Raw genomic sequence first — 23677 nt, forward strand, 5'->3', positions numbered from 1 at the left:
ATCTTTAAAAGCCTAACAAAGCCTGCAGACAGTGGGGGGCTCCCTCTTGGTTTCTATTCCAACGCCTCCAGCCACTTCCACATCCTCCTTCATATACCTTCCTCTCCATTTAATCACACAGGTGAGCGGAAAAAAAGGAAGTGAAGGAGTATCTCCTCTATAGGGAGACTAAATGAAATGTATGGGGGTTGAAACGGTGAGAGAGTGTTGCTACAGATGAGTTAGGAGACACACAAGCATTCTCAAAACTATGAGGTTACATGCATGTGTGTCAGCATTGCATAATATCCACGTGATATTGAATTGCACAAATGCGTCTGTGCTGTTTAAAATGAATACATCAGGCTGCTGTCACTGTCATCCTCTCCTCAATTACATCTTTCCTCTGAGTTATTGCACCCATTGGGATACGTGGTTTTGCGATGTGGTTTCAGCGTGCATAAACATGGGCTGAGCTAGAGATTCAGACCACCAACAGCCAAATGATGTATTTTGGAGTGTTTTAAAGGGTTTAAAATCACACAGTCGGTTCTAGGTGACTGTGATGGGAATTGTGGCTCAAAGTCGATTTTCCCTTATTGAATCAAACTCAGGAATTGTTCTGTGGAGCCGGGCCAGGCTGATGGCAGAGGGACACTGGGGTTTACTGGGAAGTGACTGATAGCGTGGAGTCCTAGGCAGTAATCTGAGCCAAGGGTATCTGTCAGATTCTTGGCACAGACGGCAAGGAGAGCTCTAGAGGCGGCAGGGGAGAGAGAATCACAGTTGTTGGCCAGACATTATATGATGGGGGAGAAAACAATGGAGAAAATACACACAAATACACACTACCTGCATGCACAGATATATATATATACTGTTTTTAATTAATTAATTTGAATTTAACACATAAGTCAGACTATTTATGATTATTCTAGGGCTGCAACTAACGATTATTCTCATTGTCAATTAATCTGATTTAGTTTACTGTCATAGAGGAGTAAAGAAACCAGAAAATAGTGACATTTAAGAGGCTGGAATCAGAGAATTTAGACTTTTTTTTCCTTAAAAAATTACTCAAACTGATCATTCAATTATCAAAATAGTTGCCGATTAATTTCATAGTTGACAACTAATTGTTAATCGTTGCAGTTCGAGATTATTCCTTCACTTCGGTCTATAACTGAGGCAGCCGTGCAGTAGTTGATTCTTACAGTGGGCACTGTAAATCAACAACAAAAAGGTGCTACATATCACTAACCACAAAGTCCATTTGGTAGCTGTTCTGGAGATTTTTATCAAAACACATGATCTTCATCATCACATGGAGTTTGTCCACTAGTCGTGGAATTGAAGAGGTTTAAATATCCATTTTTTTTCTGAGCACTTCTCATCCATGTTGGCTGAAGGGTCTATCTTAAAAAATCCTTCTTAAAGGTGCTCTATACGATACCCAGAGCATTAATATAGCATCAAACAGCTATTTACTATATAGTGGAGTAATGTCTACCTGAGCAGAGACTGAAGTCGTTGTAATCCGAGCTTCTTTATGCTTTGTTGAAATAGCCGGGTCCGACAGGAATGCTTTTAGTGTACGTTTGGGCATGTGAGCGTGCACCTTAGCACCTTTAACCTTGAAACAGAAATAATAGAACCACAAAATCCATTTAGTACCAGATTTGGTCTACAGTCCCACTTTTTATGGATCAAATTATCATTTTTTTTGAGCAATTAAATTCTGTTACCAAGGTCTCGTTTAAGATCAATTCATCACAAGTCCTTAGCATTTGTGTTCCTCTATCTGTGGAGCTTGGGACCTGTGCAGAATCATTTTAAACAGTGTCCACAGTGATATCTGATGTCTACGCGTGTAGATACCAGTTGGGTGAACTGACCCTTTAAGAAGACTCAAACCCAAATGAAACGAAAGTTGAATAATCGGCCTGATTTCCACCCGGACAGGGCCGTACAATCCAGACATCAATAAGCGCCGGCTCGCTTGTTTGCCTACTGCCACCGCCGATCACCCTCCGCAGTGATATCTCATGATTACACGTCGACAGCAGTTTTGTATGCACGCATGTACTGAGTCACGGATTGTACAGCGCTTCACTCTCATTTCATGCCTGAAGGCTTTGGCTAATTATCCTTTTCTGTTTAACTCTAAACTTTGCCACTCTGCAGGAGACTTAATCAGCCTGCCTGGGCGTGTTATTTATACTTCCGCTGAGAGTACTATAAATATAAAGCGTCCAGCGCTGCTGATGCTGGAGGAGGGATGTACTTTTTAGGTCCATCGGAGGGGAATGGAAGTTCCTTGGCAGCGGATTCGAGGAATGCTTCCCTGGCGTTTGTGGATGAGTCACAATTATCAACTCATTAATTAATTCAGTGATTCACTCGCCGCTCCATCCTTCTTCTCTTTTCTCTTCCTCGGATACTTTTGCCCAACTCATTTGAATGTTTTGATGCGTTGACCCCATCTTCATTTAAATCTCTTTCCACCAGTCCCTCAGGACAATTAGTTTATTTCAGAGGTTCAGAAACAAGAAGCTTCTCATCAAAACATTGCGCCTTTCTTTCCATCTCGTTCGCATATGCAATCGCCTCGCTGCAGGCTCTTTTTTTCTGTTTGTAGTATCCAACCGGTGCTCCATCCAGGTCTTTAACTCCAGCCAATTACAGCCTCAACTGTAGCCACATCTCTTATTCCATTAATACACTCCAGAGATTCTCCTCACTATCATTTTCATCCTGCGTCAAAACCTCCCAAAAGGCCTCAGAGGAAAGACGTCAAAAGCCTCTTCCCCTTCGCACCAGCCTAAATAACCAGTCTAGCACTGGTGCGATTTGCTGGTTTCCAGTCTCTCAGGACCTCTATGTGTATCCTGCCCTTGCTACCGCTTGAATAATTTATACCTGCTGCCTATCTGGCCTCTCGGCAGGCCCAAGACGCTTTGCTCTTGAAATGGAGAGCGCACAACATTCAGGAGGAAATAATGCAATGTTCAGAAGACAGTAGGATGGGGCCACTCGGGCGTTTTTATACATTAAAAAAGTAATTTCCTGTCAGTTAGATAAGCAATCAGGCGGTTTGAGAAAACGAAATAGCGGTCATGTAATTGTTAAAAGACAATCAGGGGGATTTTTTATATAGATTCTAATTGCTTTGAGAATAAAAATAAACACTTCCAAGTCACTCAAAATATATGATTCAGTGGATAACTATTCATTCCCTCACTGATTATTCCCATGATAAAGCAGACAGGTGGTCCATCATTCTTCCGAAGCATAGGAATCACTGCGGGTGAGAGTACAAGACCCTTCGACATTGGCCTCATAAAACCTTTATTGGGACGCCATCAATCAGCCGTCGCCCAGAGAGAGTGAGAGCAGAGAGACCTTGAAGGGAGGCCCTGATCCATCCAGAGACCCCGCGATCTTGTTTATCCCACATAACAAGATTCATCGCATGTAGAAGATGTCAGACATGATGCGACACGCTGGGTGTCTGCGGCACAGACTTTTAAATGGGGAGAAGAGGACCAGGCAGATGGATGGATGGACGGACACCAAAACACTTAAGAGTGATTTTTTTATTCATTTTGGAGATGTTTTTTGACTCGATTATGTAGAGAAAGAGAATGAAAAATAAGACATAGATGAGAAGGACATATAGTGAAAGTCCTAGGCATTATTTGAACCCAGGATTGTTATGAGTAACCTAAGACTTGTTACTCAGAATCATCCGAGAAGCCGTCATTGAAAACTGTGTCACACTGTCATTTAATCTGTTGCAGTGTAAGAAAAAAAAGCGGTTACACTTAAAGGTGTAGGATGTGGCGGTGCGGTTGCAGATTGCAACCATCTGAACCACAATGGCCGACGTGAAAATCTAGAGCCGGTGTTTGGTTTGTCCGCTCTGGGCTACTGTAGAAATAAGGCGGTCGGCTCCGTGAAGAGGACCCGCTCAGTATATAAATATAAACGTCTCATTCTAAGGTAACGAAAACACAATACTTATTATTATTATATTCTATTTTTGCCAATACAACCCCCTAAATGTTACGCACTGCTCCTTTTAAGCTTACAATGATGAGACTTAAATGGCTACTGTACAATTCTTCTTTAATTGTTCATGCGCAAAATCATGTATCATTGTATTGTCCTATTCATTTAACGTGCAGCTACAGACACTGAAAACCTCCGTCCTGGTAGAGATATTTTGTTCAGTGCTTCCACCATTATCTGGAAACCTACCAGCTAACCAGAACAAAATATTTTTCGGCAAAGGGGGAAATTGCCCAGAGATGTGCTGCTAAAAGTGCTCTGCAGAGGGACATAGCGAGGCCACATTAAAGAGCTCATGAACGGCGTATTTTATCAGGCGTCCCACCATACGTGCTACGGCAACATCTCGAGCATCGAGACACACAATAAAGAAACATCATTATAGCAACATTACATGCATGAAATGTCACAAAGCTTAAAGCACAAGTAAAACACCGGGGAACAATTTTATCTTACAGGCACCAGACAAAGATTTTACGTACTGTAACTTATGAAAATGAAGTATATTTCTATTGGATTTCCAGTGGGTCCCAAGCAGATTGAGCGAGCCCGCTCGCTGCAGGATCCGTATGTGTGACCTGAGCGTGACTCATGCACAGCAATCGACACTCCTCGGCTCCGCGGGTTGTCATGTTTGCGTGGACGCCATCTGTGCCTTTTGCACCTCCCGAGTCCTCCGTTTTTTACGAAACCTCTGACATAGCGGAGCGAAAAAGACGCCGAAAACCTGCAGAACGTGTATAGTGATTACGCATGCCACTCCGTCCTGCGCTGTGTAAATATTAGTCATTGGCTGATGAGGGAGATGGTGGTGGTGGTGGTGTAAGAGGTGGGGGGGTTGTCTAAGACGTGATTGCATCAAGCAGCTGATTCCTGGCCCCATGTGGGAGGATGCTTCAAACACAGGAAGGAAGTGTGTGTGTGTGTGTGCGGATATACAGTCATGTACCTGTGTGTAGCAGGACCCCGGGACGTGCCAGGCATGAGAAAAGAGGTCGGATAGCCCTTTTTTTTTTTTTTGCAGCACGCTCCCTCTACCCGCTGCCTCGGCTTCATTAGCAGCTGTCTGTCAGCTAGGCCCCCGTACACCGCTGGATGGTTGCCTGGCAACTGGGACCCTGCTCGGCCAATCAGGGGCCGGATGCAACAGGAGTTGTCTCCTTGACACATAAAAAGAGGGGAGACCGAGTTCTCCTCCAATTCGATTGATTTTTTTCGCGTCAGAGTCATTCACTTCAAGGGCAGAGCAGGCGCGGGGGCCTTTCCGCCGAGCGAGCCCGACAAAGTTGTGTTAACAGGGGTCGTTTGAGGGGAATTTTTCCAGAGCATCGCCGCCGCCGCAGCCCCTCAAATCTTGCAGAAAACAGCCCCGCTAGGTCCTAAAAGGCAAAGGAAAGGGGAAAAGCTGCAAATCCCACCCCTGCTCTTCTCACCAGACGGATGTGAGACACGCACACAAGCAGCCCCTTGCTCTTAATCAGCGATGTGACGCACAGCGGCGGAGGCAGAGGGAGAAACATCCCTGCAGTATTCATCTGTGACTTATGGTAATAAATAAGTGCCCGGGTCCATTTGCTCCAGATAATGCACCTGTAGATAAGACGGTAAAGACGGACCATTAGAGAAACTGTCCCTGCGCTCGGTGAATCATTTCGAACCGCGGCCACCAACTATAGCGGCCCACAGGTGATGCATCATTGTTTCCGAAGGACCGGCATCCTCTTTCTCTCTTTGTTACCTTTGTTAAGGTTTTCTTGACCTCTCAGTTCATTGAACACATCCTATTCTCTAGTCGTATTGTTCCTCTCTTTGTCATGCTGCGCTTAAGCACACTCTGACAAGGGGATCTTTTCCAGGGGTGCTGCATGATATGTTACAATTACAAACAGAGCAGACCCATGGATCTTCATTTTCTTTTTAAAGGTTCTGCACCGATGTTGCTAAGAGACAGCCAGGTTTTCACCGGGTCTACCTGCATGTCTGAAGTGCCCGTGGTACATCAATGAATCTGCTTTTTCATTTCAGATTGTGGAATGATTTAGTAAGTACTAAGTTGAGGGGATTTTTGTATCATTACATATATATATTTTTCAACGAACTCACTGTTAGCAAATGTTAGTGTGAAAATGGTCGGCAGATGCTGTTTCATGTATGTATCATAACAAACGGCTTGTATATCCGCCGTCCTCGGTCTTCCGGTTTCCCTTTTTGAATGACGAATACAGACTACCGCTGCCTGCTGGTGTGGAGAGTTATTTCATCTCACGCAGGCGCAGAATGTACGTGGTAGTTGGCTGTTTGCTGTAGTCTTTACGGTGTGTTCGAGTGCAGCTTTTTGGCCAAGACAAAAGGCGACGTGAGGCGACATAATGGTCGGTCTTCATCGCTGCTTGTTCTTTGACTGCAGTTTTGGTGTGTCTGGGCCTTTATGACCACAGTGTACCCATCCTCTAATGTCTGCTTCCAGCAGGATAACACGCCATGCCGCAAAGCTCAAATCATCTCAAACTGGTTTCTTGAACAGGACAATGAGTTCACTGCACTCAAATTGGCCTCCGCAGTCACCACATCTCAATCCAACGGAGCACCTTTGGGACGTGGTGGAACGGGGAGATTCGCATGAGGGATGTGCAGCCGACAAATCTGCAGCAACTGCGTGATGCTGTCATGTCAATATGGACCAAAATCTCTGAGGAATGAATGAAAGGAATGTGCATTGAACAGTACATGCACTGCATATGTGTGTGTGTGTGTATATAAAGGAATAGTATCTGAAACAATGCCCACTCTCTAAATATGTTTTCATGAACCATTTTCCCTTCACTGATTACTCAGTATTTATTCTGCTCTTTGCCTTTCTTTTCTAGATGAATCAGGATTTTCTGTTACTTCTGTTTGCTCTCTTTTTGTTATTACATTTTAAAGATGATTTGAAGCCACACAACCGCCCCCCCCCCCTGCGTGGTTCTTTGGCGCGTCAGTAGATATGAACAGTAACTCCATCGCATCAACACGATGTATCAACGTCGAAAAGCCCAGCAGCATTAAATATAGATAAGAGTTTGAGCAGAAATGCGGTGGCATATAAGACTGTAATTGCTCCCGGCGAACACTACATCACGCCAGGGGTTGCTGTCGTCTCAAAGCTCCACTGATCTCTGCTGCAGCTCAAGGCAGAGCTATCTCTCCTAACAGCCACAGCTCCCTCCGTCTCCCCTCTCTCTGCCACCCCGCTACAAAAAGTCAATTGGATTTCAAATTGCGGAGGAGCACACTCGATTAATACTTAATGGCTACAGCAGCCGCGCTTGTCTTTCTGTCCGTGCGAGGTATGAGCGACATACAGTACGTGGCCCCTCGGAGCTCTGACGCCGACCTCTGACTCATGGCCTTCTGAAATTTCTGATGCTATCATTTCCGTGCCGTCAGACAGACTGTGGATTCTCTCTTTGTCTCATAAAGACAGAGACATAAAGTAGATGTCAAAAGGAACAAATGAACCATATGCAGTCTTGGCCAAACCCGTTTTCACTTCCAACTTGTTTAATACCGAAGCTTGGTCAGTGCCCCTTGGTGTGTCTGATATCGAGGCTCACTTTAGCGTCTGTATGAGATGCACCGGGCTTTCAACTAACTCCAATGTAAACCCATCTCTGTCATTATTAGATGGTCAGAGCAAGTGGTGTAGTATAAAGAGCGAGAAAGTCCTCGTAGGAGGGTTTGATGGGTCAAACAAATACCGGACTTTCTCCCAGGAGACCGCCGTTGGTGTCCCGTGTGAAACCAAGTCAACGTTGACTTATTTTACTGTAGTTTTGTTAACTTACGTACTTAACTAATGCCAGTTATGTAACAAACGTATTTATTTTATGTAACAAATGTACTTATTTTTAACCTAAACCGCAATGTTTTCCTAAGCCTAAGCAAATAGTTTTGTTGCGCAAGTAAACTAAACTAAAAACTAAGTAAACCTATGTTGGAAGTTTATATTGAAAAGAGACTGTATGCATGTAACGAGCGTGAACTGACACGCCGTCCCTGACATGTCCAAAACTGACACTATCGGGTACCTAAGCATCATAGTTTGACGTTTGTTCAATATATCATATTAGTTCTGTAAAAATAACTAGGCTTGTTACGTAGCTGACATTAGAAGTAAAATGTGAGGACTGTAAAGTGGGTTCCCAGAACAGAACTTAACCAAACACTAATATTTCTGCAGAGGTTTGTCACTATATTGCTTCATGTAATGTGGCTTCAGTAAATTGCACACCTCTTTGACCTTAATTTCATTCTTCTAAGTGACTGGTGGGAGTGAAAAGGCTGGATAGAAGAAGTGAGCACACAACCAACATCTTTTGTTTCATGGCTAAAGAGGAGTGTGTATACCTTGCATTTGAATTTCAAAGAAAAGGACAAGCTTACATGGAGATTCCTCTGTCGTTGGTTTTTTGAATGGCGGTCGGTTGGTCAGTCGGTCCACTACTTTGGTCCAGACTGAAGCACAATCATCAGGTCAAATTAAATTTTTTCCCAATACTTAGGTTTATGCAACCCAGTCGCCAGAATAAAAAGCTGGCATTGTATGTTTCTGCAAACCACGGATATTTTCAATATTGACGTTCCTGAACCAAAAATATGTTTCATATCAACATTTCTTCATAAGTGCATATCAACGTTGTAGTGTTTTAACCGCTTTTGGTGCTTTTGCTGTTTCTAAACTGCATTCTCAATTAGGTTTAGGCAGCAAAACTACTTGTTTAGGTTTAGTAAAAGATCATGTTTTGGATTAAAACAAGTATGTCACTTTTGGTTTCACACGGAACATGAACACCGGTCTCCTGGGTGAAAGTCCCATGTTTGATCCATCTATCCACCCCAGCCTCCTCCCTACATGGACTTTTGCGAACTTTGATTAAACGTATTTGTGATATGTCACATGCAAACCTAATTCAGGAGAAACTACGTTCCCTCGAAACGTAATTGACAATGTAGTTACATTGTATGGGAAGGTAATTTCTAGGAGTCCAGGCTGGTTTATGACCAAATACCTGCAAAACTAAAGACATTCCCATCAGATGTACTTTGTGTTAAGAGCTAATTAGCAAATGTTAGCTAGCTAAGATGGTGAATATGGTCAACATTATACCTGCTAAACCTCCACACATTAGCTTTGTCACTGTGAGCATATTAGCATGCTGACGTTAAGCTCCAAAGCTGTTTTAGCTGTGCTAAAGCGTGTTTATGGGGCTTTTTAATAAGGTCATTGATGAATAGCAGTGAGTCATCCATTGCCTCACCAGATGAGGTGGTTTCTGACTTTACTAACTCACATTCACACTCAAGCTCTCACTGTGTTTTGGAACAAAAACTCCACTCTTTGCTCTCTCAACACACACATTTTGTCCTGAGAAGTGACATTTTCGTTCTGAATAGGCGTTAGGATGAGGACAAAGATCTTTTCGTGTTGAGGTTAAGAGGGATGGAGAGAGGTTTTTAGAGGAGAGGTAGAGGTAGATAAAGAAATGTACAGGCAGGATGGAAGATTACCTTTTGTTAGTGCCCGGTCAGTTTATGTCAAATGTGTGCGCTCTATCAACAGGCCGCGTCCTGACCGAGGTGTCGCTTTAGTTAACTGCCAGCTGCCCTCTTATCTGCTTTCTCCCTGTGAGCTCTTTCTGAATGGTTCAGCTTTAGTTTAATCATCTGTTCTTGCTCTCATAAAATCACACACCTTATTATTTCAGCTACTCGGATACATAAACACCCTCTGCTCATCTTTGCTCATGCAAAAACAAACTTCCACTCACACACAGGAAATACAAGCTTCACCTCTACAGCGCGGATGAGAACCGCTTAGTCAGCGAGCCATTTATCCTCAGACACTCTCCAACAATAAGCCCATCCCAGCCTGTCTTCTCTTTATTCAAACAGCTTAACACCCCTATGAGGGACATTTTCCTATATTGTCCCCAGCACGAAGAGTATTTGTCATAAAAAATAAAAGGCCACTCACGAGGGTAGTAAATGTGAACATGGCCATAACTTTTGCGAATGCTAATGAGATGAAACGTATATACCTGTCAAGAAATAGGAGCATATGGTCGTGGTGTAATAATTGTTATGGTGTGGGTTGTTATATAGAGCACAGGTCAAGTCTGCATGAATCTTTGGCAGCTGTAAGGTGACTAATGTGTTTTCATGTGTGTGGGTGATAAAGTCTGGAGTGTTTCCAGGCACTGTGAGATTCTGAAATTTGGCAGTGTTGGATTTTACCGTAAATGTGTCAGAATAACTGACTTAAAGGCATCTAGCGTTCAGGTTGCCTCCCGGTCTGGGAGTTGTCCGTGTTTACTCTCTCACAACTGTAACCCATGCATGTTTTTCAGTTCATGAAAGTTAATTATAACATTTTGGTCGCCTAAAAAAGTCTTATTCAGCGTTCGGTGGTACTTAGCTCCACCCTATCGTGTCACTTCTGGTTGCAAAACACCAAGATGGCGATGACTAAAACCCAAGCCGGTGACGGCCAAGAACCAAGATGGCAACGACCAAAAACTAAGATGACAACAGCAAAAACCCAGGATGGCGATGGCCAAAAACCAAGATTGTAACATCCAAAAACCAAGATGTTAATGTCCAAAAACCAATGGTAACATCCAAAAACCAAGATAGTGACAGCCAAAAACCAATATGGCAATGTCCAAAAACCAACGGTAACATCCAAAAACCAAGGTGGTGACAGCCAAAAACCAAGATTGATGACGGCAAATGGAAAACGGCAGTCCACAAATCAATGGGTGACATCACGGTGACTACGTCCACCTCCTATATACAGTCTATGGATAAAATAAGAAGCACTTTCAACAGTTAAACAGTGTCACCCATTTAGCGCTCCACCACGCCGTCCCAGAGCTTTTAAAAACAAGAGTATTAACACTATTTACCGTGGGGAGATGACTTCCTGTGCTCCATGCTGAGAGACAGAGGAGTTGTGTGTTAACATTGCTTTTCTCAGGGGGGTGGGCTCCGACAGATAAAAAGATTTACAGGAGTCCAGACACCTGTAATTCCTCTCAGCTCCGTCTCTCTAATGCATCTCACACCCCGGCCCGAGCTCATCTCCGCTATCAGTGTATCAAGCAGCACGAGGCCCGGCAGTCCGCTTCACTTATGATTCCAGCCAAGGCCTTAAAAAACACCGGTTCAGGAGAGTCATAGTGATAGCAGACCTCTGGCTGCTCTGTCTTTGTACGGGCTGTGGCTGATATATGTCGAGGTGTGTTTTTCTTTTGGTAGGAGGCCTTTTTTATTTATCCTCTACAGGACGTCGTGAATAGAGGCTGAGATGATGGACTCTCCAACCGGGGACGCCTGCCAAAAGCATGTTAACAGATGTGGAAAATGTCAACCTTGATGATACACGTTTTCTTTGATCTCCTGTGAAAACAACCTGGAGAGGCACCAACACTCCACTCCCTCGAGTTCATTTCTTGGTGGTCACACGGACGGCTGTTTACATTAACATTTACTCATTAATATTAACCGCCATCCAGGGCAAACATTTGCATCAGCATTCCTGCGGCCCGGCAAAAGCGAGTGTGTGTCTTTTTAATTGGCCGTGGAGGAGCTCAACCGCTTAGCCTTTTGAGATCATTGAGATTTTGATGTGAGATTTGCATTGCGCTAACCCCCGCGCATGAAAAGAGGCCCATTTGCATGACGAAAGGGGGGAGGGTGACTTCGCCTAATGACATTCACACGTTTAGTCGAGCTACGAAGGAGGAGGATTAGATTTTGAGCAACGTCACAGGTCTCTTTTTTCTTTTTATAGGTCTCTTTTTATAGCTTCCTCTTGATTCCCTTCATCGCTTTCATCGCTTCAACTTGAATAATTTCCACTCAGTCAAAAGATCCGTTGTACAAATCCCACGTTTAAGCAACTGTCTCCGAGACAAACTAGTCAATACGAGTGACTTTTTGAGCCTCAGATATGAGTGGGTTTCTCCACCACCTGGCTGCATTACAACCATTCATATGCAGAGGCTTATACTGACTCCTCCAGGGAAATTAATATGGAACATCAGGATCCGATGTGACACTGTAGTAGCAGAGCAAGGCACACCGTAGGTCAATATAGTGGGTGGGACGGTATAGGAGCTGCATTATAAACAGGCAATTTTGAATGAGGTAATCGTCATGAGGGGGAAAAAATCTAAACGTTTATCCATGAATCTCTCCATAAAACGACTCAAACTGTCGAAATCCTGTAAAACGAGATCTCGCTGCCTTTTAGCATCACGTCCAGGGTGTGTCAGTGTCTTCACGCAGGCTTTATGACCCCCACAAGCGGAGTATTTTCTCACTCGAGAGGAGAGCCGGCACTCCACTTCACCACTTAGCGCCGCGTTTGTTTTGGTAATTTATCAGACAAGAGGAAACGAACAGGGGAGGAGGGGGGGAGCGAGCAAGCTGGGGCTGCAACAAAGAAAAGAGGCATCTGAGAGCATTTTCCCAGGTGGGATTCAGAGGAATGAGACAGGTAACACCAGACTATAGTGCATAATGTGTGTTAATTAAATATCCAGGCTGGTGGAAGGACAAAGCCTCCAGGATAGATGTTTTCCCAGAATCCACTGATAGTAGATTCCTGTGTCCACAGATCTTTATTGACATGATTAACAAAATCTAATGTTCTAAAGTCACAATCATTTGTAGTGAATTTGTTCCAACACACCCTCAACCAATAAGCTTGCAGTGCAGCACATACACAAAGCATACAGGATTCAGCACCACGGACAGTGACTTCAATCACTAGTCAAGTTTACAGGCAACAATTTGTCACAGTTGCTGCAGCTATACAGGAGATGGAGATGAAGGTGGTGAGTAGAGGGGAAAGAGAGCTGAAATGTTCTTTCAGTGAAAGCGAAAATATGTAACGTAAATGATGTGAAAACATGCAATCAGATTCTCACTCCTTTTTAGTATTGTGTTTTTTGTCACACTGAGATATTGGATGTGTTTATTGGATTGTGTTGACACTCAATCAGCACTCAGAGAGAGCAAAATGTGCAGAAACAAGTGTGTCTACAAAGCTTCTAAAAGGAGATGTGAGGGTGCTTGAGACTTTAATAAAGGAGGCAGTCATGACAACTAATGATTATTTTCATCATGGATTATTTGTTTTGGAATAATAGAATAAAAAAAGTGACTAATGCCCATCTGTAAGCACAAAGGGACGTCTTCAAATGACTTGTTTTTTGTCCGAATGAAAGTTCAACACTCGAGTTTATCCAGTAGGGCTGCCCCCTTGACTAGTCAGTCGTTTTGGTCTTAGTCGACTAATGTTTTTTTAGTCAATTAGTCATTTTTTATGTCTTATTTCCAACAAGTTTACGAGCACATCTCTGTTAAACACAAGATTGAAAGTGGTGCTTCTGTGTGATTCTTTGTGGAGAAACTCAGTTTTACAGATCTGTCGATTAAACCAACTAATCGATTAGTCGACAGAATCGTACGAGTGTTAGTTGACTAAGAATTTCTTTGGTCGAGGACAGCCCTATTGTTCAGTTTACAAAGATATATAAAACAGCAAATTCAAACATTGGAGAAAGTGAAACCAACATATGTTTGGCCTGAAGTTCTAGTTCAGTCACTGGTTGAATTTTGCGTATTCTTGCCTCGCTGTTAGTTAGTCGTTGGCTTTTTTTTGAATAACTAATTACTGCAAATTTAGATTGTATGGACCCAGTCGTAGAGGTGAAACGCTGCCCCCGGGCGCTACACATTGCACCTTTAATCCACTGATTATTTTACAATGAGCTAAACTGTGTTTTATTTGATGACACCATAACTTTAATCAGTGTAGTCTGTCTTTAATTTGGCAGTTGGCAATTTTGGCATGAAATCAAATTATGGCCACTAAAAGGTCAGAAGTGAGGTTGAGGCTGTGATTGTAACTCACTTTAACACCCTGTCCCTGTGGGCAATTTTGTGCTTTTTGTCCACCTTGTACTGTATTTGATGAAATGTATCCTTACTCACTGTACGTCTGAAATAAGAACTCACTTATAGTCACTTATCTGCAACTTCCTGGGGACACACAGAGCACACAGGCTGCTCTAAAACATTTATGCCTTTCTTTGAAAAAAAACCCTCGTCTTATAAATGGAGATAATACCGGCAATACCAGGCTGCTCAGTGACACCCAGACACAACTTACTCCAGTTCTTTAATATTTGATGAGCAGAAAAAGGGGTGTTATTCTTTCAGCGATCACACTCCCGCAGAGTCATACGGTAATATTTCACCGTGGGTCGATAGCCGAGTCGTACAGAGTAACATTAATGTTGTGTAATTTTGCCCAAAGTGACCATTAGAGTAACTAAATAATGTAATATTTAACTTCATTTAATATACAAATCAATGAGAAGGAGGCGACGTCAGTGTTTGTTCCTTCGTTTATTATAATATATTCTAAATTCCTATAAAAACTTCCAGGGAAGAAACTGCTTCTTAAGGTCAAGATAAAGATTGGACACATCAGTTGAAGACATTTCGGTGTCTAAAAAGTCTATTTAAAAAGTAGAAAAGGATTCAGAGCTGATATGCATGAGTAATCTTTAACTCCCTCCTCAGCATTTCTTACACCAAAATAAATAAATTGGAAAATAAAACAGAAATGATATCGTTTATTCCATGATGAGGATAAATATTGTGTCTTCTTGTGCCTCTTGGCTACAGGTGCTAGATGTCCACCGCAGGGTGACAGCTCAGTGTTGCTAGCACAGCTGTTATTATGAGCAATATTTATTTATGAAAATGTGAGTTTGAATATATTACAAAAATTCATTCAGTCTTTTTGCTTTGCTGGATTTTAGAACAATGACTCACAATGTTTCACTCTCAGCCTACAACAGTACGTGGACACCCAGACACCACGCCCAAATGTGACAGCTGAACATCCTGTTTCAAAATCATGGGCATTAACCTACGACAGCCTCCTCCGCTCTTCTGGTTCCAGACTTTACCAATTTTGGGATTTGGGAACCTGGCTGCAGGGATTTGACTGTCTTTATTGACATCATATTGTCCATGGAGACTATGGCCTTAGATGAACACTTTATTCTTAAATGTCATTGTATTCTGTAGCATTAAAGGGGACATATCATGAAAAACTCACTTTCTCAGTGCTTGTGCTCATCCATTTGGGTATCTGGAGTGTCTACCAACCCACAAACTGTGAAATTAGACAACCCAGTCAGTTTTTTCTGGGCTGTCTACATCAGAAAACATGTGATTCAACAAATCATTCAGATTTGGCTCCCCTTCTTATGTCACATGCAGGTTCATTAATCACCCTGAGCTTGAGAGCTATGTTTGCAAAGGTGCACTATGTTTTTCTTGCGAGCCAATCGGAGCAGACTCGGCTTCTTCAGGAGGGGTTCTTAAAGAGACAGGCGCTAAAACGGAGCATTTCAGACGAAGGGTGAATACAGGTATGTTCAGACCAACGGTGTGAGAAAAAGAATGTGTTTTTATTCCTTTGTGCCGGCAACAGCTGTAGCCTGAGGCATTATATTTTTGGGTTGTCCGTCCATCCGTCTGTCTGTATGTATGTACGTCTGGTCCATTCTTATGAAAGAAATATCTCAGGAACGCCTGGAGGGAATTTCTTTCTCAAGGATGAACTGATTAGAATATGGTGGTCAAAAGTCACAGCGACCTCACAAAACACATTTTTGGCCATAACTCAAGAATTCATATGCTGATTATGACAATTTCACACAAATGTCTAACAGGATAAAAATGAAGTGATGCGGTAATTCTATTTTGAACATTAAAGCATGTAAACATGTTCTAGTAGAAACCCAAAATACAAGTATGAACCTGAACATGAGCATGATAATATGTCCTCTTTAAGATGTCCCCCTAAGGGCCCTGGCCCAAACCATTAAAAATAGCCCCAGACTAAAGGTACACAAGTATGTGGACAAGGGTATCCAATGCTTTGGTCACAAGGTGTATATATATATATTATGTCAAAAAAACATCTGCCACAATCTCTTGAACAAAATCTTATTAAAAAAGAGTCGGTGAGCAAATCAGATTGTGTTTGAGGATCTTAATGTATAAGGACTGGACTATAGGCTACCTACCAAAATCAGAAGTGAGCAGAGGGATTTCTCTCATTCCCAAAATGTCTGGAGACTAAATGCAACTGTCAGCGACTCAATCCCAAATACACTTATGGAAACCTGGCAGAGACCAACTGGGTGACAGGAGAAGGTGACTTTACTGACACTGGGAAAAAAACTAATTCTATTGGGTGGAAAAGCATGACCCTATTGGTCCATGAGCAAGAAGTAGTTTTACATTTTTCTACAAATGCTGTCAGGATTAAGAGACATTTTATTTATTTTGTTTTTTTTATAGCAAATATTAAAACATTTCTAGTTTTTATTATTTTTAATATTTTATTATAGTAAAATCCTCAAATTTGGATAAATACTGGGAGAAATCTTACTATTATGATTCTTATTATTCTTATATGTCTACACACACACAGAGGGGGGGACAGAATTGCTGTCAGAATTATGACTTTTTTTTAATAGCAATACATTTCTATTTTTATTATTTTCATATTTTTATTATAGTAAAATTCTCAAATTTGGATAAATACTGGGAAAAATCTTACTATTATGATTCTTATTAGCATTACTATTATTATTAGCTTTATCATTATTATATGTCTACACACAGAGGCGGTGGACAGAATTGCACAGCTGCAACTTTAAGACATCCTCTCTCCTCTCTCCTCCCCTCCTCCTGCTCCCACAATGGTCTTTTCCAGCTCCAGTTTATCACAGCAGAATTTGTAACATGCCATAATTTCTCAACCGGTGTGTGTGCATGTATGTGTGTGTGTGCATGTGTATGCATGTGATCAACCCTCCGGAAATCAAATGTCATTACCACCCGACGCAGCTAATTTGGCGATCATCATTCCTGCTGCTCTTTACGCGTTTGGACGATGCCGACCAGGCGGCAGAGGACCAGCCGCACCTTGACGCTCCTCCAGCCGCTGCCGCTGCCGCTGCTGCTGCTGGGTCGCTCTGAAGAAGAAGCCTCCTAGGGGATCATACGCTTCATGGTTAGCTCTAGCTCGCCGAGACTGCAGTTGTCATTGAGCCTCTGCTCCATAGTAAAGGAATACACTGTGAGTATATATGCACACTGTTGCAGAGAGGTGACCTACATTGTGCCCTGATCCTGCAGGCTCAAGGTGATTCTCCATCACAACTCTGGTGGTGGGATGCTGGAGGAAGGATGTGGATGCATGGTGGATTATACAGCTATAGGTTTTGGTTTGGTGTGTGTGTGCGTCTGTGTGTGTGTGTGTGTGTGTGTGTGTGTGTGTGTGTGTGTGTGGTTGACATTGTGGTGGCTCTGCAGAGGGGGAAAGAAATCCAGCCCGGCTGTCACACACAGTGGAGAGACAGAGACAGAGGAGAGAGTTAAAGGGGGGGCGGGATGCAGACTGAGAGGCTGGCATGATGTAATGCACTTGAGACAATAGCCAAGGATTCTCCCCCAATTATCATTTTCAGAGAATGAAGAGGACAGACGCAGTGTGTTTTATTAATAACAGTAAAAAGAGGAGCTGTCATAGGGTGGCAATCTTATTACCGGCTATTATAGAAGATGCAAGCAGAGAGAGAGAGTCATCCATCCAGTCCTTCACATGCTACTGTATAGATGAATGAATGAAAAGGCACACATGCATGGCTTAATTTGGACGCCCGGAAGGTTAATAGTCCTCCTCAACATCTGCAACAATAAAATTAACGTGACAGTATTTGCTTTTTTTGCTGAAGTTGTGTGTGCGGTGCATTATGCAGAAGCTTAATTTAATGCGTTAAAGTGACTTTCCCCCTGCCATGCACTCCGCTTGGCTAATATGTCTGGTTGTGCAGACACGGCTTTTTACTACCTTGAGGCGACACGCAGAGAGCTGGTTGGCTGGCTACCTGTGGCAGAAGAAGCGTTTACGTCTATAAAATGATGGTTTAAAGGGCACTTTTTTTTTTTTTTTATAGGCCGGGTTCGACTATAGCCAAACCCTCCGTAATGAGTTGGCAGGCGGCACAGGTTCAAATCCATTCCAATCTAAGCTTTTTTTTTCCTTTTTGTTCACCTCGAGCCGCTCTTATTCAATCTCTTATCGATTGATGGTTTGCATGACCTTGCTGCCGGGGATTGTGGGAGATGTTAAAGGCTACTAGCGTCCCTTTCATGTGCATGCAGACTTATTTGCAGTTGAACACACACACAGAACCTCCCTTCCTTTCCTCCCTCTCACAGATGCTCACACACACACATGTATAGAGGTAAAGCAGACAAATGGACACACACTAGCACACTTGATGGACAACCTGCTCTCTCTTTCCCGCCTCCCTAATGGCTAGCAGGCCGGGTGTAACTCTACACTCGTGCCGTCCTCATCCTATCTCTATCTCATTCACTTTTTTTTACTGCTCAGTGTGTCAGCGTTCACACCAGGATGTCAGGCAATACATGAAAACAATATTTTGTGGTAGAATTTATAGATGCACAAGCTGGTCTTTATGTATTTTTTTTCCAGACTAATCTCTATTAATGTACTGCCGTATGGATGTCATTATGCCGTTTGTGATTTTGGGCTTATGTTCAAGGAAAACAAAGCAACAGTTGTTGGTAGGTTTTGAGTCCACGAGGTTGACCTTAAATCTCAGGAGAGAGGCAGATGGATCATACATAACATAGATAAGTTTGAGGGTTAGGCGTACAGTGTGTTCCCGGTGACATTACTGTACATGCAGTGTGTTCTCAGACCGTTGTGGAATATAAATATATAATATAATATAAAAATATAGGCTCCCACACACTGACAAGAAATAAGGTCAGTCCAAATGAAGCCCCTCTTCTTTGGAAAAGAAGAATATTGTTTTTCTTGTTGCTTCTATGAGTGATTCTGTTTCGTTCCTCTTTGATTAATAGACATCACCTTTGGATTATTTTATTGCCTTAACTCTTTTTACCAGGTCTCTGTTTTACATGTGTGCTTATTGTCACTCGCTAAGTGAATCACCTGACGGAAGGTCATCGGGCCAAAACCATCAGACTACACTAATACTATTAGTATTATACTATTTGTAGAATTAGATTCCAGCGGTGGCTGCGTAGGATTGTTGCCGACTTGTGTGATCCAAACATTTCCAATAAGATAGATGTAATCATTTCCAAAAATTCATAGCATGTTTTTTATCTAATGAAATATTCTGCTTCAATCCATATTTGTTGGCGTTTAGCCTTTCACAAAGAACTACGAAAACTACTACAAAAAACAAACTGTTTGCTCTCCCACTTGCCGTACACAAGGTGAGGCACGCACCTCTATTAGTGGGGCTGTCTAGCACCATAAATTACATTTATATAACCACAATAATTACCCTTTTTTAATGTTGATGACATCGTAAAATATGACGGTAGACATTTGAAGCTTCATATATAGAAACTTTGAATGTAAAAAAAAAGACATTCGGTACAGCCCTTACTGTCAGTATATTAGTGTTCTAATATTTCTTTACAATGAGACGGATTATTCATTCACCAAAATTGCCCCTAAGGTTTCCCTACATGTGACGTCTAAATGTTTTCTACAAGAGCCTTCTGCACATTGCAGGAACAACATTCTCGCAGGGAATACTGAGTGAAATTTTATATATATATATATCTTTGCACCTGCTTGAGTATTTCTTTTTCATAGTACTTTCAATTTCTCTTTCCGTCTCTCACTCGCCAAAGGCCCTTTCAGACACAACGTAACAACGGCAACAGCTCAGTGTTGTGTCGCGAGCAGCTCTCTTTTGCCAGGTAAACACATTAGGTGTAGCTGTAATGTTGTCCGGGTGGAAACACGGGACTGTACAGTACCAGAAACAGGTTGAGATAACAAAAAAGGAAAAAAAAAATCGGGAGAATCGTGAGGAAACCGGGAGAAGGCAATGAAAAATGGGAGCATCGTGGGAAAATCGCAAGAGTTGGAAAGTATGCTAGTGGCTATCATGGCTTTATACAACATCTTTCTTGTGAGAACATGCCCAGTTGTTATTCCTCCTTCCGAGAGCCTTGCATTATATTGCAGTGACATCACATCAATTAGCATCGACAGTACTTTTCATCATGCACGACTGTTGCATCACCCCAGAGTGCCACAGCGCTGCAGGTCACAAGATCAGCTCGAGATGAGTTAATAGTTTGCTCCATCCATTCAGTAGACTCCCGCCCGAGTGCTATTGTATGTTCCTGTGGCTGTGATTAAATTGAATAGACTTGAATTGTTGTTTTCTTGGCAGGCTGTCTCTTGGTTGTCAGAAGTCTCTCTGGTACGGGGAGCCATATGAATGGGATTTTCTCAGCACTATGAGCGTGCCATGCAATCTGGTCCGTTCCATTCACAAAAATGCCGTGTCACACTTTTTCCCACCTGTCGGCTTGATACGGATGCCAACGCGGGGAAGAGCGGCGTGCAACAGCTTCGCCCGTTATTACCCTTGCTCATCAATGCAGTCTGTAAGATGCACTTTGCGCTCAGCCGCATGCCAAGAAAGAAATCAAACACAGACATTATTTAAAAGTGGAATTTCCCAGTAGTCATCTCCCTTGACGACCGCAAAGCGACGTGTGTAATCAGCCTAGTGATGTAAGCGAAGTGCATTATCATCAAAACAATTTGGACTAACACTCTTATTCATGTCGTGATGAACTGGACCTAATAGGGTGTTACAAATGTTTGAAAAGTTGACCTTATATTGCATAAAAGATTGGTTTCTTAATGGGCTTTTTTGGGCCTAATTTGTTTTTCAACTTGTTTCTAAATCACCATCTCCTTACTTAATGAGTTAAAGAGTTATGAATCCCATGCTTGAGGATAACAAAGCTTTAACACACACTATTAAATAATGCTGGTTCCTATTTTAGCGTCTCCGAAGTCAGCTCAACAAGCAAGCATACGTTAGCGCGGCTTATCTCCAACGCCACAGAGTGTCGCGTTCAGTTCCCCTGCTTGTTCTGCACGCCGCTCGCTCCCCCACGTGTCTTTTTTGATGTTCCCCAGGTGGCGAATAGTGCTGAATTTGCCTCACATGGCCATATATTGCTCAGGAACATACTGCTGTTTTTGTGTGCTGCTCCTTATCTACTCACACAATTGTTCCCCCATTAATGAGATTAACTGAAGACATTCAGGAAATTAGCCGCAGCTTGCTGATTTGTTCTTCCCCAAAATGGAGTGGTTCTACATTAAGTGGCAAAATTTACATCTGTCCCGTATAGATAGCTCACTGCCTGCTTCAGTTTGACTCAGGGGAACTCTCAAGCCAGGGGTTTGTTGTTCAGTTTGTCAAGTGTTTGCCTATTTTGCTGTTTTTTAAAGTAGAGATAATCATTTGAAAGATGTCTTTACAGATGCTGCCCTGAACATGGTGATGGTTAATAAAAAAACAGAGATGTTCCGATACCCTATTTTCCTTCCGAATACCAATTCCGATACCTGAACTTGCGATCTGATGCCAAAACAAACGTGATGTGGATGTGATATGATCAGTATCATTTTTGTATGGCCTGGCTCAGGTTAAACCTTTAGTAAAACATGAACAGATACATACAGAGAATGAATGCTCTGTCTAGAACCTTACATACTGAACATGTCACTGTTTTACTGGTGGGATTTTCCAGTGTAAAATATTGCCAAATTAGCTACTTTCATCAGCAATTTCGGACGCAGTGATCATTTTTTCCAGAGCTGATGATGGAAGAAGCTAACGAGTGAGCTCACATGCTTCTTTCTCATCTCTGTTGAGAGTTGCACATGCGCAGTACCGATCGGGCAGGATGTACGGATCAGGTAGCGAACGTGTTGTTCCTGTGTAGCGTAAATAAGTTGATAAATTATATGATAACGTTTTATCGGATCAGTGCTTAGACTTGCGTACTTGCCAATACCCGATCCAGCATTTTAGGCTGTATCTGAGGCATTTCTGATAGTGGTATCGTTATTGTTATATACAACTCTAATAAAAAGGGCAGACATTAATTGGTATAGGTCTGCGACGAGACATGAACTCTGGTCTCCTGCATGGAAGTCAGATATGCTACACACCCTTTTCTTTCTGCCTTGCTATATATAAATCACACTACTTCCTGCGTTGGCACTAAGCCCTGGAGTTGGTTGTAAATTGTGAGGTGATACTGGGCTGCAGCAGTTGATCACTGTGGCTTTTGGAGTGGGTCTCACAGGCCTACACTCCGATCCGATACTGATATCTTCTATATAGATATAGATCTATTCAATTAAATTCTATGTTTAGGTCTGATTACACATGCGCGTACTTCATCATGCGTCAGCAGCACGCCGGTAGACCGCTCAGCTGAGGGAGCTAACAACAAAACATGTCAGCTGTTTGGAGGTATTTAACACTCGCTACGCCAACAAGATTTACGGCTACCTGCCAATATCCGCAAAGCCAATGTATCAAGGGTTGGCAAGTAGCACTGCAAAATATAACACAACCAACTTAATCAAGCAACTCCAGAGGCATCGTGCCGAAGAATTCAACAAGTTCAACCAATCAAAAAAGGACGATGCGTTGGAAAGACTGCGAGAAACTTCCCAGTGATAGTGACAAAAATAACAAATACATTACGTTTAGTGTTACAAAGTTATGAAAGCAATGTTTAAGTCAAGCCTGAAGTTGCCTAACACATAAAAGAATGATCGCTTCCACACAATGAGGCATAGAGCTTATTAATTAAACACTGGTATCGGATCGGTACTCGGTATCAAGCAATACCCAAAGTCCAGGTATCTGTATCGGGACTGAAAAAGTCTGATCAGTGCATCCCTACCCTTGAGTCCTATAAAACACCCCATAACAACCTTAATTGTGAGTTTGCTCAGCAACTTCCCCGCTGCCAGCTAGACTTCAGCCTGGAGCCAGGTGTCTGAGCTTGGAAGGGGAAAAAAGGGCTCTGGATTTGTTGCACTGATTGGGAAGAAACCCTCACTCCTGCCCCCCTGAATAATTCATTGATTGGCATATGGCATGGAGAGAAAAGCCCAATGATCCCTGTCTGTCTGTCTGTCTGTCTGTCTGTCTGTCTGTCTGTGTGCATCCCTCATTGCATCTGCGGCCCACAATGTGTTCAATTGAGCGCGTCGCTGTTCCTCCCTCCCGTGATTTCCTGCATAATTCCAGACTCACATTTAACATCTTTAACCAGCCGCGCTAAATTCACTCACTTAAGCTTCGTCTTGTTTACACAACATTCTTACTCTATTGCTACAAATACACAATTTTCAACTCCGCGAGTATCACTGACAGATAAAAATCGTACATATTCATTATTAGACATGCATTTATGCTAAGCCAAAGTCTGACACGCTAGTGAGGGCAGATTTCCTGGCGTACATTATCATAATGTGCCATGATGTTACATCGGAGAGGAAATAGCAGTCGTCCTGTTTCAGACTCGATGAATATCTATAGACCAAATGGCTATTGTAATGAGGGGTCAAACTGGCTGT

The 23677-nt window shown here is 42.6% G+C and overlaps 2 protein-coding genes across 10 annotated transcripts in view; both read left to right on the forward strand.

The window, feature by feature from the left end:
* LOC141762032 (protein mono-ADP-ribosyltransferase TIPARP-like) overlaps positions 1–13049 on the forward strand; it is an 81216-nt gene extending 68167 nt beyond the window's left edge. Inside the window, exon 7 of the transcript XR_012592701.1 lies at positions 13036–13049. The gene's annotated coding sequence lies outside the window, so the exon portion shown is untranslated. The remainder of the gene's footprint in view (positions 1–13035) is intronic.
* ppfia2 (PTPRF interacting protein alpha 2) overlaps positions 1–23677 on the forward strand; it is a 214792-nt gene that overhangs the window by 10389 nt on the left and 180726 nt on the right. Inside the window, exon 1 of one of the 9 annotated variants that reach the window (XM_074625826.1) lies at positions 16878–17269. The exons of the other annotated variants lie outside the window; for them this stretch is intronic. The gene's annotated coding sequence lies outside the window, so the exon portion shown is untranslated. Of the gene's footprint in view, positions 1–16877; positions 17270–23677 lie in introns of those variants that run through there. 9 annotated transcript variants of the gene reach the window in all.

Source organism: Sebastes fasciatus, chromosome 23 (genome assembly GCF_043250625.1).
Source record: "Sebastes fasciatus isolate fSebFas1 chromosome 23, fSebFas1.pri, whole genome shotgun sequence".
Lineage (NCBI taxonomy): Eukaryota > Metazoa > Chordata > Actinopteri > Perciformes > Sebastidae > Sebastes > Sebastes fasciatus.